The following is a 9,102-nucleotide window of genomic DNA, read 5'->3' on the forward strand; positions in this document are numbered from 1 at the left end:
GTAAAAATAGTGAAAAGTGAAAATGAATGATTAAATGTCTTAAGTAAGCTGATTAAGATCATCTTCGGAAGCTGAATTTCTGCTGTAAGAAAGTGAATCTCCCAGCTGATGGTTATTTTAGCCACACTGCCATTATTCCGTGCTGGTGCCAGTTTAACACTGATACCAAGTCCCCACCCCATTGTTCTTGGGTCTCTCTGGGCCTCTGGTTTCTGACTCAAAGCAAGCTGGAAAGGACAAAAAAAGGGAAACCARAAAAGCTGCTACAGCACCCAGGTGAGCTGTACTCAATCATTACATTTTTCCACCATTCTTTTGTCTTGCAATGTGTCGTGTTCACATCTAATTATGATCTGGCAGTGCCAATACATAGTATTATTTTAATATTTATGCCTGTGAATAACCCCTCTGAAATGAAAGGATTAGTGCTTGTACAATCAAAGTCACTGTAAACTCTGTTCTCTGTGGTGGCAAGTGTGTTTTACATTTGCTCCCTAAGCTGCTTTGAACACTGTGGCCACTGCAAAAATAGTGCATAACAATGAGTTTTCAACAGCAATACTTAACGATTCTTCAGCTGGTGAGAAGGGAAGATGTCTGATTCAATCATAATTTTGTTACGGTGCTGTTGGGTTTTTTCTTTACGAGATTGTTAATTAAGCATGAATGAGGTACAGTATCCTGGGTTTTATTGGAGGCATAAGCATCAGAGTCATTCACAAAATGTTCCCCATTATCACATGTAATTGAAAAACAAAAGAAAATAGTCTCTTTGGGAGCTTAACATACAAGATTTCTTTTAAAGAGCTAATGCTGTGGGAAATAGACAGCATTAATTCTGTACGTGCTCTTTCTAACTTGTATTATTTTTTTAATCTTCTCAGTAACTCAAGACTCAACGTTCCTAGTTAAATGTGATTTTTTTTTATTCTTTTTAATTAACGCTTACAGTTCAACGTCAGTTCGCTTTCTCTACATTTGGCTTGGATACTTAACTTTATTGCTCATKCATTTATTGCTCACAGTACTGTCAATCACTGAGCTCCTCTACAGACTTCAGACAAAGATGATGATCAAATTTACATGATCAGAAACAACGTTTGGGCAAAAGCAAGAAGCAGCCACACCCAGGCAGGGGGAGGGTGGGGGCATGTGGGAGGGAAGACAAAGCAAGGCAAGATAACAAGGTCAGATGTTGTTGTAGAGTTATACAGAAACCACTACCCCACTTTCCCAACAAGCCTTCTCCTCGTCTGTTGCATGCAGCTTCTTAAAAATACAAATTGCTAAAAAGAAATAGAGAAGTAAATCTAACACCAGAGAAGGTGGTGGAATACAAAGCAGGATSTTGATGGGAATTGTGTTTTATTATATGGCCTGTGGTAGGAAAACTTTTGGAAATTATCCTTGAGATTTCTGTTCTGCTTCAGGTTTTTTGTCCCTGGGAGAGGTTGTCTCATTGCCTTTCCTGATCATATTGACTCACTGGAGAAATATGTGCTGAGGTAGCAACTGGGCACAGAGTGAAGGCTGAGGCACAGGGAGGCTGCAGTGCAAGAGGTCGATGCAAATGTGCAGAGAAGATCTTTCCTGTGTCTGCAGGGGACACATTTCTTACACATCTCGGGACAGAATAGTTCTGATCCCAGTGAAGCCAGGAAAGTCTCTCATTGCCAGCTTCACAGATTCAGGGAATGGCACAGAGCAGCAAAAGGTGGGAGGAGAGTAAAGATGTTATTGAAGATCATAGATCACGTACTGGCAAACTCTGTAAACTTACCCTATTTTTGTCTACTTAGCATTTCATCAAAATGCATCCCTGTTTTAAACAACTCTCTGAAGCCTCTCTCTCCAGTGAAGCCCAATACATTTTGTGCTGCACAACTTTGATCTCGCAGAACAGTATATTAAGTAATAAGGCATGATTTGCTTTGCATTTCATCCATTCTTTATCACATCTACATTCAGGTAATTGCTCCCRCATGTTTTTTAGTAAAAGAAAAACTCAGCTGCAGTTCAAACATGTTTACATTTATGGATGGATTGAATATGTCAAGTGTTGACGTTTTATTTTTTTTTTCTCCAAGGTGACCAATCCTCACAGACCATTTGAACAGAGGAGGAAAAAAAAAGTCTGTAATTCATGTTTCAAAAATTTCCAAAATTGCTCCCAACTGAGATGATTTTCAAAGTCCTAATTTACCATATACAAAGCTAACGCTTGCCATGCCATTGTWTTTATGTCAGGGTAGGCCTCCCATGTGCTTGGTTATGTGCTGCTATTTAATCTGSCAAAAACTTTAGCTCTTTCTATATTACAAGATGTTAATAAGGGAACCTATGACTATTTCTTCAAAGTGGWGCAAAGTTGTACTTTGTCTTTTCTCTGAGTTAGTAGTAACTACACTTGTCCCCTGTGCTGYTAGCAGAAAGAGAAATAGTTTGCCAACTGCAGCATGAATTGTGAAGCCTGAGAGAACAGCAGTGTGAACATAGCAATGCTAAAATAGAGTGATTTTTATTTTAATTATTTTTTGCATGAAAGCTATTGTGGAGAAGGAGTAGAAACAAAGTACAAGCTGTTCTGAAGATGTAGAACAGATCCGTGTTCTGTATGCTATATAAAGATTAATTTTCATACACCAACAGTTGTTGTCAACCAAATTGGCTTTTTCTTCCTTTTGCTAATGTTAATGGAAATGTACTAGCACAATTTACCAGAGAYACTTACAGCTGTTTAGATGGAGTGAAATGGAAAGAAGCTGTGTGAAGATTTGACAGCTGCTTAGGTGACAAGAAACATGAACTGAGGGGAGAATCTCTTATTCTAGGGTCATCGCAAACTTTGCCAAATTTGGTTSTTTAGGAGCTGCAGGAGTGTCGCTTGTCTTGTTTTACTGATGTTGGGTGGGTTTTTGGAAGGGTGGATTCTTTTTTTTCCAAGGAAGGAACACTTTAACCAGTCCTTTCAAGTAGAAAGCAGTGAACCAGTGACAATGGCCTAGATCTTAATCCACTTCACCGTATTTATGTAGTAAGTAGGACAGAGGGCCTGGCAACCGGATTTGTCTGCAGTCACTGCACCGTGCACTTAACAAAAGAGCTCCTATGGTATACAAATCTCTCATTTCTTCTTGGGTACCACGTGTCCTCCCCAGAGTCCCACACAGATCATCTGTTTATATTGGGCACTTACTGTAATACAAGGGCACTTCATAGTCCTTAATATAGGCTTGCTGCTATCCCTAGGAAATAAGATGGTGATAAGAAGTTTCTGGGTAACCTACTTCCTGTGAAATGCATGTTTGAAAGAGCTCAGCTCAAAGACATAGCCTCAGGACGAGTATTTTGTGTCCAAGCAGAAAATGGAATGTGGAATGTGGAACTCAGCTTTTGGCGAGTTACAGGCACAGTTGCAAGCCCAAGGATGGGAGCTGTGTAACACAGTAAGGAGAAGGGCAAGCTGCTTCCCCCAGCCAGGAAAGTGGATTCACAGCTCCTCAGCAGTGACCTTCCTGCTGAACTGCAGAAGGAACTCCACGAGACAGCAGTTCCGTGATGTCTGCAAGGACAAAGGCTGTGTAAACATGGGGCTCTTTCTCCACAGTGTGACACAGGTTAGTAATTTATTTTGAGATWTTTATCCACATGTGAACCCCAGTGTGGTTAAGTGCTGCACAAACCAAAAAAAACTGATGAGGCTGTGTGCTTGGCTTCTTGAGCCTCTGTGTGTGTGTGCATGTGCAGTTACTTGTCCATTGCCATCACAAAGTTCTGAGACTCAGGGATGTGATGAAGACAAAAACTCTTTATTAAATGTCACAGGGTAAGTTTTAGGGTCAGACTAAGTTGCTTAGCRCTTTTTCCAGTTAGGTCTTGAAAATCTTAAAGGATGGAAACTCCACATCTGTGAAAACCTGTTCCTGCTTGGCTGTCCTCAAAGGGAAAACAATATTCCTGTTTGATCTTCTCTTGTTCAATTTATGCTCATCCCCTTTCATCTTCACACCATGCATCACTGTGAAAAGCCTGGCTCTGTCTCCTTGATGCCTTCCTTGTATTTACAGGGACACTGCTTTTAAGGCCTCCCCAAACCCATCTCTTCTCCAGGCTGAGCAAGCCCCAGTGCTCAGCTGCTCCTCACGGGATTAGCACTGCAGCCCTGACAGCCTTGGGGGCATTTTGGAGGGTCTGGAAGTGGGTGACAGAGCAAGGTGTGGTCTGTGAGGCTGAGATGGGGAGGTGGACCTGCTGAYCTGCTGGTTCCTGTCCACAGAGGATCTGTGCTCCTGTGCACCGAGCCCCAGGTGCTGCTGCCCCTCCAGACCTCTCACAGCCAGTAGGTACCAGCCTGGCTATTTTGGCAGCGATGTGCTCAGCACATTCTCCATTTGGGGAGCTGACAGCCCCATGGACCCTGCTGCCCACACCAGCAGCTCTGTGACAAGAGAAATGTGCCAGCTGGTGCAAATGAAACGAAGGGGTTAATTTGTCCTGGCTTCTACAGAGCCCTAAACTTCCAGCTCAGTAGGTGGAAGGAATGTGATTAAGTCGATGTTGATACCAAGTCTGAGAACAGATGTGAGAATGAATTGGCAGAGCTGGAATTCARATGGGACAAAAATAGCAAAAGGGAGTGGGTGGGAACTGTCACACATTTGTGCTACAGGTGCTTGGTCTAGACCCCAACATTTAGAGACTCCYGAATTTTTCTTCCTACTAATTCTTATTAATCCGGTTTCTCTTCTCAGCAGGGCCTTTTTCCCTTGATGGTCATGTCCAGCAGCTCAAGCCTGCTGTTCTCTATCCTGAAGGACAACTTGGGCCAAAAGTTCCTTTCAGCTCCAAGCAGAAAAGTTACAAACACTGCCTATTTCCCTGCCTATAACACAGGGCAGCACTTGAACCAAATTGCTCCCATTTGTAGATAGGGAAACTGAGGCACACAGAGAAAGTAATAAAGCAAACACAAGATAAACCCCAGCCACTACAGGTTGTTCTTAATACCTTCACAGAAGAAACTAAAAGACTCTGCAGGGATCAAAGCCTATGTTTGTGCTGGGCTTGTGCAAGCTGCGTTCCCCCTAGGATCTGTCCCTTCTCTCAGTTGTTACCCATTTCCCTCATCTGTCCRTGGGGTTGGTTTGTGGCTTTTTTTAGGGTTTTTTGTCTTGTAACAAAGCAAACACTTAGAGTCAGCCCAGGCTGTCCATTTGCAGTAACAGATGCATTTGGAACTCGGCTGCAAGGACATAGCATGCTTTATATCAAAGGGTTTGGAGACTCATCAAAGGGTGGGACATAAGATGAAGCCTTCAAAGGAAGGCTCCTTGCAGYGATCTGTCGGTCTTGCCACCACCCATTCCCTTGGTGGATTTTTGAGGATTGACGTCACTGCTCCAGAGAGTTAATAGCACTCTTCTCGCAGCTTGATGCAGAAGTAATATCAGCTGTGACCAGCGAGAAGCAGAGTACGGCAAACAGAGGTCTTGGCAGCAAAGTGAAGAGAGAACAGACTATAAACCAAAAACTTTCATTTTGCTTTTATTTATAATTTTTTAATCTCCCCAGCAATTTGCCCCACAAAAGACTAAGAACAGAATTTCACTAATATTTACTTAAAGGGGAGGCGTGGGTATGTAGCTGTAATGTAGTGAAGCATTATCTTCACATGGAGAGATGAAGAAAATCAATTGCTGCTCCCAAAAGGCAGATGTGTTGGTTTAGAAGGTTGCTAAATACTTGCAGTTGCTGGGTGACTTGGAAGCAGGTCCCCTCTGCACTGCTTGGCTCCACTGAGAGAGGGAAGAAAGGAACTCATGCTCTAGGGAAAAGCTCTTTGTGCTCCTCAAATGGGTTTTATCAGGGGCAGAAGAAAGAAGGGAGGGAGGCATTTGTTGTGCCCGAAGAGCCCTATTCTGTTTGTATCACTGACAGGCACACAACGAGGATTGCTTTGGTCCATGCTCCTGCATACGAGCCTGCTTGAAGCTCCCGCTTGGGAGAAAGGGGCTGAAAGCTGTCCAGCCTTTACAGAAAATATTACTGTTGCAGTGCTGTCAAGGTCACTGTCAGCCTGGGTTATCTGCTGTGTAAGTACCAGCCTCAYAAATCAGGCTTAGCCAAGGGCTATAATTCATACACTCAGCATTTTGTGGATTATGTCCTTTAGCTTTCCCTCATTGCCAGTTTGGATATTCATTTAGCTCCAGTGTGTGACTCCTGCCATTCCTCTTTGGGGTAATTTCCCCATGTGATGCAGGGTTTCCTTATGTATTTCTTAATCACAGGTATAAAAACTCACTCTGTATGAGTAAYTTTATATATAATGTTTACTGTTATCTTTGAACACAGACAGTTCACTGCTGGATAAAACAGTAGACAAATGCAGATYGCAGGGGGAAAAAGCAATGAAAAAGGTACAAAACCCACAAGAAATAATAACAAGAAAGCTACCGTTCTTAAGGCACCCAYGGGAGAGTCAGGAAAACTCATCTCCCTCATTCTGATCCAGACTTCTGCAGGAGCTTTCTGTTTTCCAGATGTCCAGCTTTCATTAATAAAAAAAAAAAAAWGTGGGTTTTCCCATCCCACAGATTTATCAACATTAACTGAATTCCTCATTCTAAAAAGCAGTGTAAGAGAGTACTAYGTAGAGTGGTTCTAATACACTTGTATGCTATTACATTATCTTATAGATAGTAACTGGGGATACAGATAATAAGAAMAGTGGTAGAAAATAAAACAATTTATTTTGTCCAACAGAGCAATTATCTTGTGTAATCAAAACAGACTGTAGATTGTGCAACACAAAACACATTCCCTTCAATAATGGACTGTTAAAGTCTAAAGAATGCGTGCATGTTCTTACCCCCTGTATCCTGGGCTAGCTGGGGCAGTATTTTTGAATCAGGTTACTTAGATCAACMGATCCATACTGCAAGGAAAGGACTGCCTCATTGGAGATACCATGCTGAAAACATATGTATCTCATTCTGCAAGGTARTCAGCCAATATGTGATATTTTAAATTTTTTTTCCAGTTGGTGCTGAAGTCATTATAAACTTATAAACTATTTCTTTCTGATTCCATTTGATTCTAATTATAATTCCAGTTAATTCTAGTTTTTGTCTGACAATGTCACAGAAGTTTCTTTATACCCTTTACACCCCAGCTGTGCAGACACCTTCATTGCTTTGGGAAGTTGCCTATTTTTCTCCAGCTCTGAGATTCACTGAAGCATTTTGGCATAAGACTCTTCCTCTGCTTTACTTCTTCTAAACAATTTAACACATTTAAGTGGCCTTGAACATGATCACTTCTACTGCACAGCTGGGCCTACAGCAAATCCCCAGAATCAACCAGCCTGAAACTTCTAAGCCTGAAATTTGACTCACAGTGTTGATGCCTGAGGCCCAATCTTCTGTATTGCAGACAGTTTGGCTTGGGAAAAAAATAATGGGCATAATTGTTTGCACGAAGTCCAATTTTTTTCATTCTGATCTGATCCTATTTATCCTTCTGAAGAAATAATTTTAGAAGTGTTTYAGCCTTTGCTGCTGACTAATTATCAATTCCTTTCAAGTGACTTTTCCCTTCCTTCCTCCTCTCTGTGCTCCTAAAAAATAYTTAAAGATATTAAAAAAGTTTATAAAGATAATGCAGAGGCATCCCAGATACTCCAGCCAGTGAGCTGGCTTTATCCAGGGCCCGGCTCAAATGCCTCTATACAAAAAGGCAGAACCAGGGACATGCACAGGCCTGCTTGGGGATGACATCTCTGGCATCATGGAAATGTGGTGGGATGGCTCCTGTGACTGGAGCTCTGGAAAGGAAGGTTTCAGGCTTTTTAGGAAAGACAGGCTAGGGAGACGAGAAGGGGATGTAGCCCTTATGTCAATGACCTGGAACTCTGCCTGGGAAAGGATGAGGAGCCAGCTGACAACTTGTGACTGAAGGTAAAGGGAAAGGCAGGGACAGGGGATGTTAGAGTGGGAGTCTGCTACAAGCACCTGATCGGGAGAATGGCGTGGATGRACCCTCTGTGGGCAGATGGATGTGGCCACACCCTCTCAAGCCCTGATCCTCGTGGGRGATTTCTGCCTCCTCAATATCTGTTAGAGGGACAACATGGCATGGTAAAAGCAATCCCAGAGGTTCCTGAAATGTCTCAAACGGATGATTGAGAGCCAACAAGGAGAAGTGCTGTGCTGGACCTTGTGCTCACCAGCAGCAAGGGGAATGCAGTGCTCCAYGGCACCTCATGAGGATGAGATGGTGGAGCTCAAGATCCTCAGGGCAGTGAGAAGGACACACAGCAAAATCACTGCCCTGGATGTCAGGGGACCAGACTTTGGTCTCTTCAAGGATGTAGTTCATAGAGTCCCACAGGATAGAGCYCTGGAAAGCAGAGGGGCCCAAGAATGCTGGTTGAATTTCAAGGATCCTCCAAGCTCAGGAGCAATGAGGAAATTGGGAAAAAATGCCAAGAGACCTCCATGGATAAGTGAGGAACCTCTGAGCAAGCTCAGATAGAAAAAAGAAGCTTCCACTTCCAGGGAAGTGGAAACAAGGACAGGTGATCTGGGAGGAATACAGGCAGCTAGGGGCAAGGTTAGGCAAGCCAAGGCCCAGTTAGAACTGAGTCTGGCCAGGGATATCAAGGATAACAGAAAGAGCTTCTACACATATGGTGCAGGCAAAAGAAAACCAGGGATAATGTGACCCCTCTCCAGAAGGAAATGGGGGAGCTGGCTACCCTGGACAAAGAGAAGGCTGAGGTTCTCAATGACTCCTATGCATCTGTCTTCAACAGCAAGTGTTCAGTCACACCTCAAGTCAAGAAAGGCAGGTGCAGGGACTGGGGGAATGAAGACCCTGAGCCCTGTGTAGGAGAGGATCAGGTTTGAGACCATCTAAGGAAGTTGAATATGCCCAAGTGACAACAAGAATGGTCTGCAGGTCCCAAAGGAGCTGGCAGACAAAATTTCTAAGCCACCATTTCTGAGAAGTCATGATATTCAGGGAAAGTCCTCAGTGACTGGAAAAAGAGAAGCACAACCCCCATTTTTAAAAAAGAGAAAGCAGAAGAGCCAGGGAACT

The sequence above is a fragment of the Malurus melanocephalus genome, unplaced genomic scaffold (assembly GCF_030028575.1).
Source record: "Malurus melanocephalus ecotype Western Australia unplaced genomic scaffold, MMel_1.1 scaffold_51, whole genome shotgun sequence".
NCBI lineage: Eukaryota > Metazoa > Chordata > Aves > Passeriformes > Maluridae > Malurus > Malurus melanocephalus.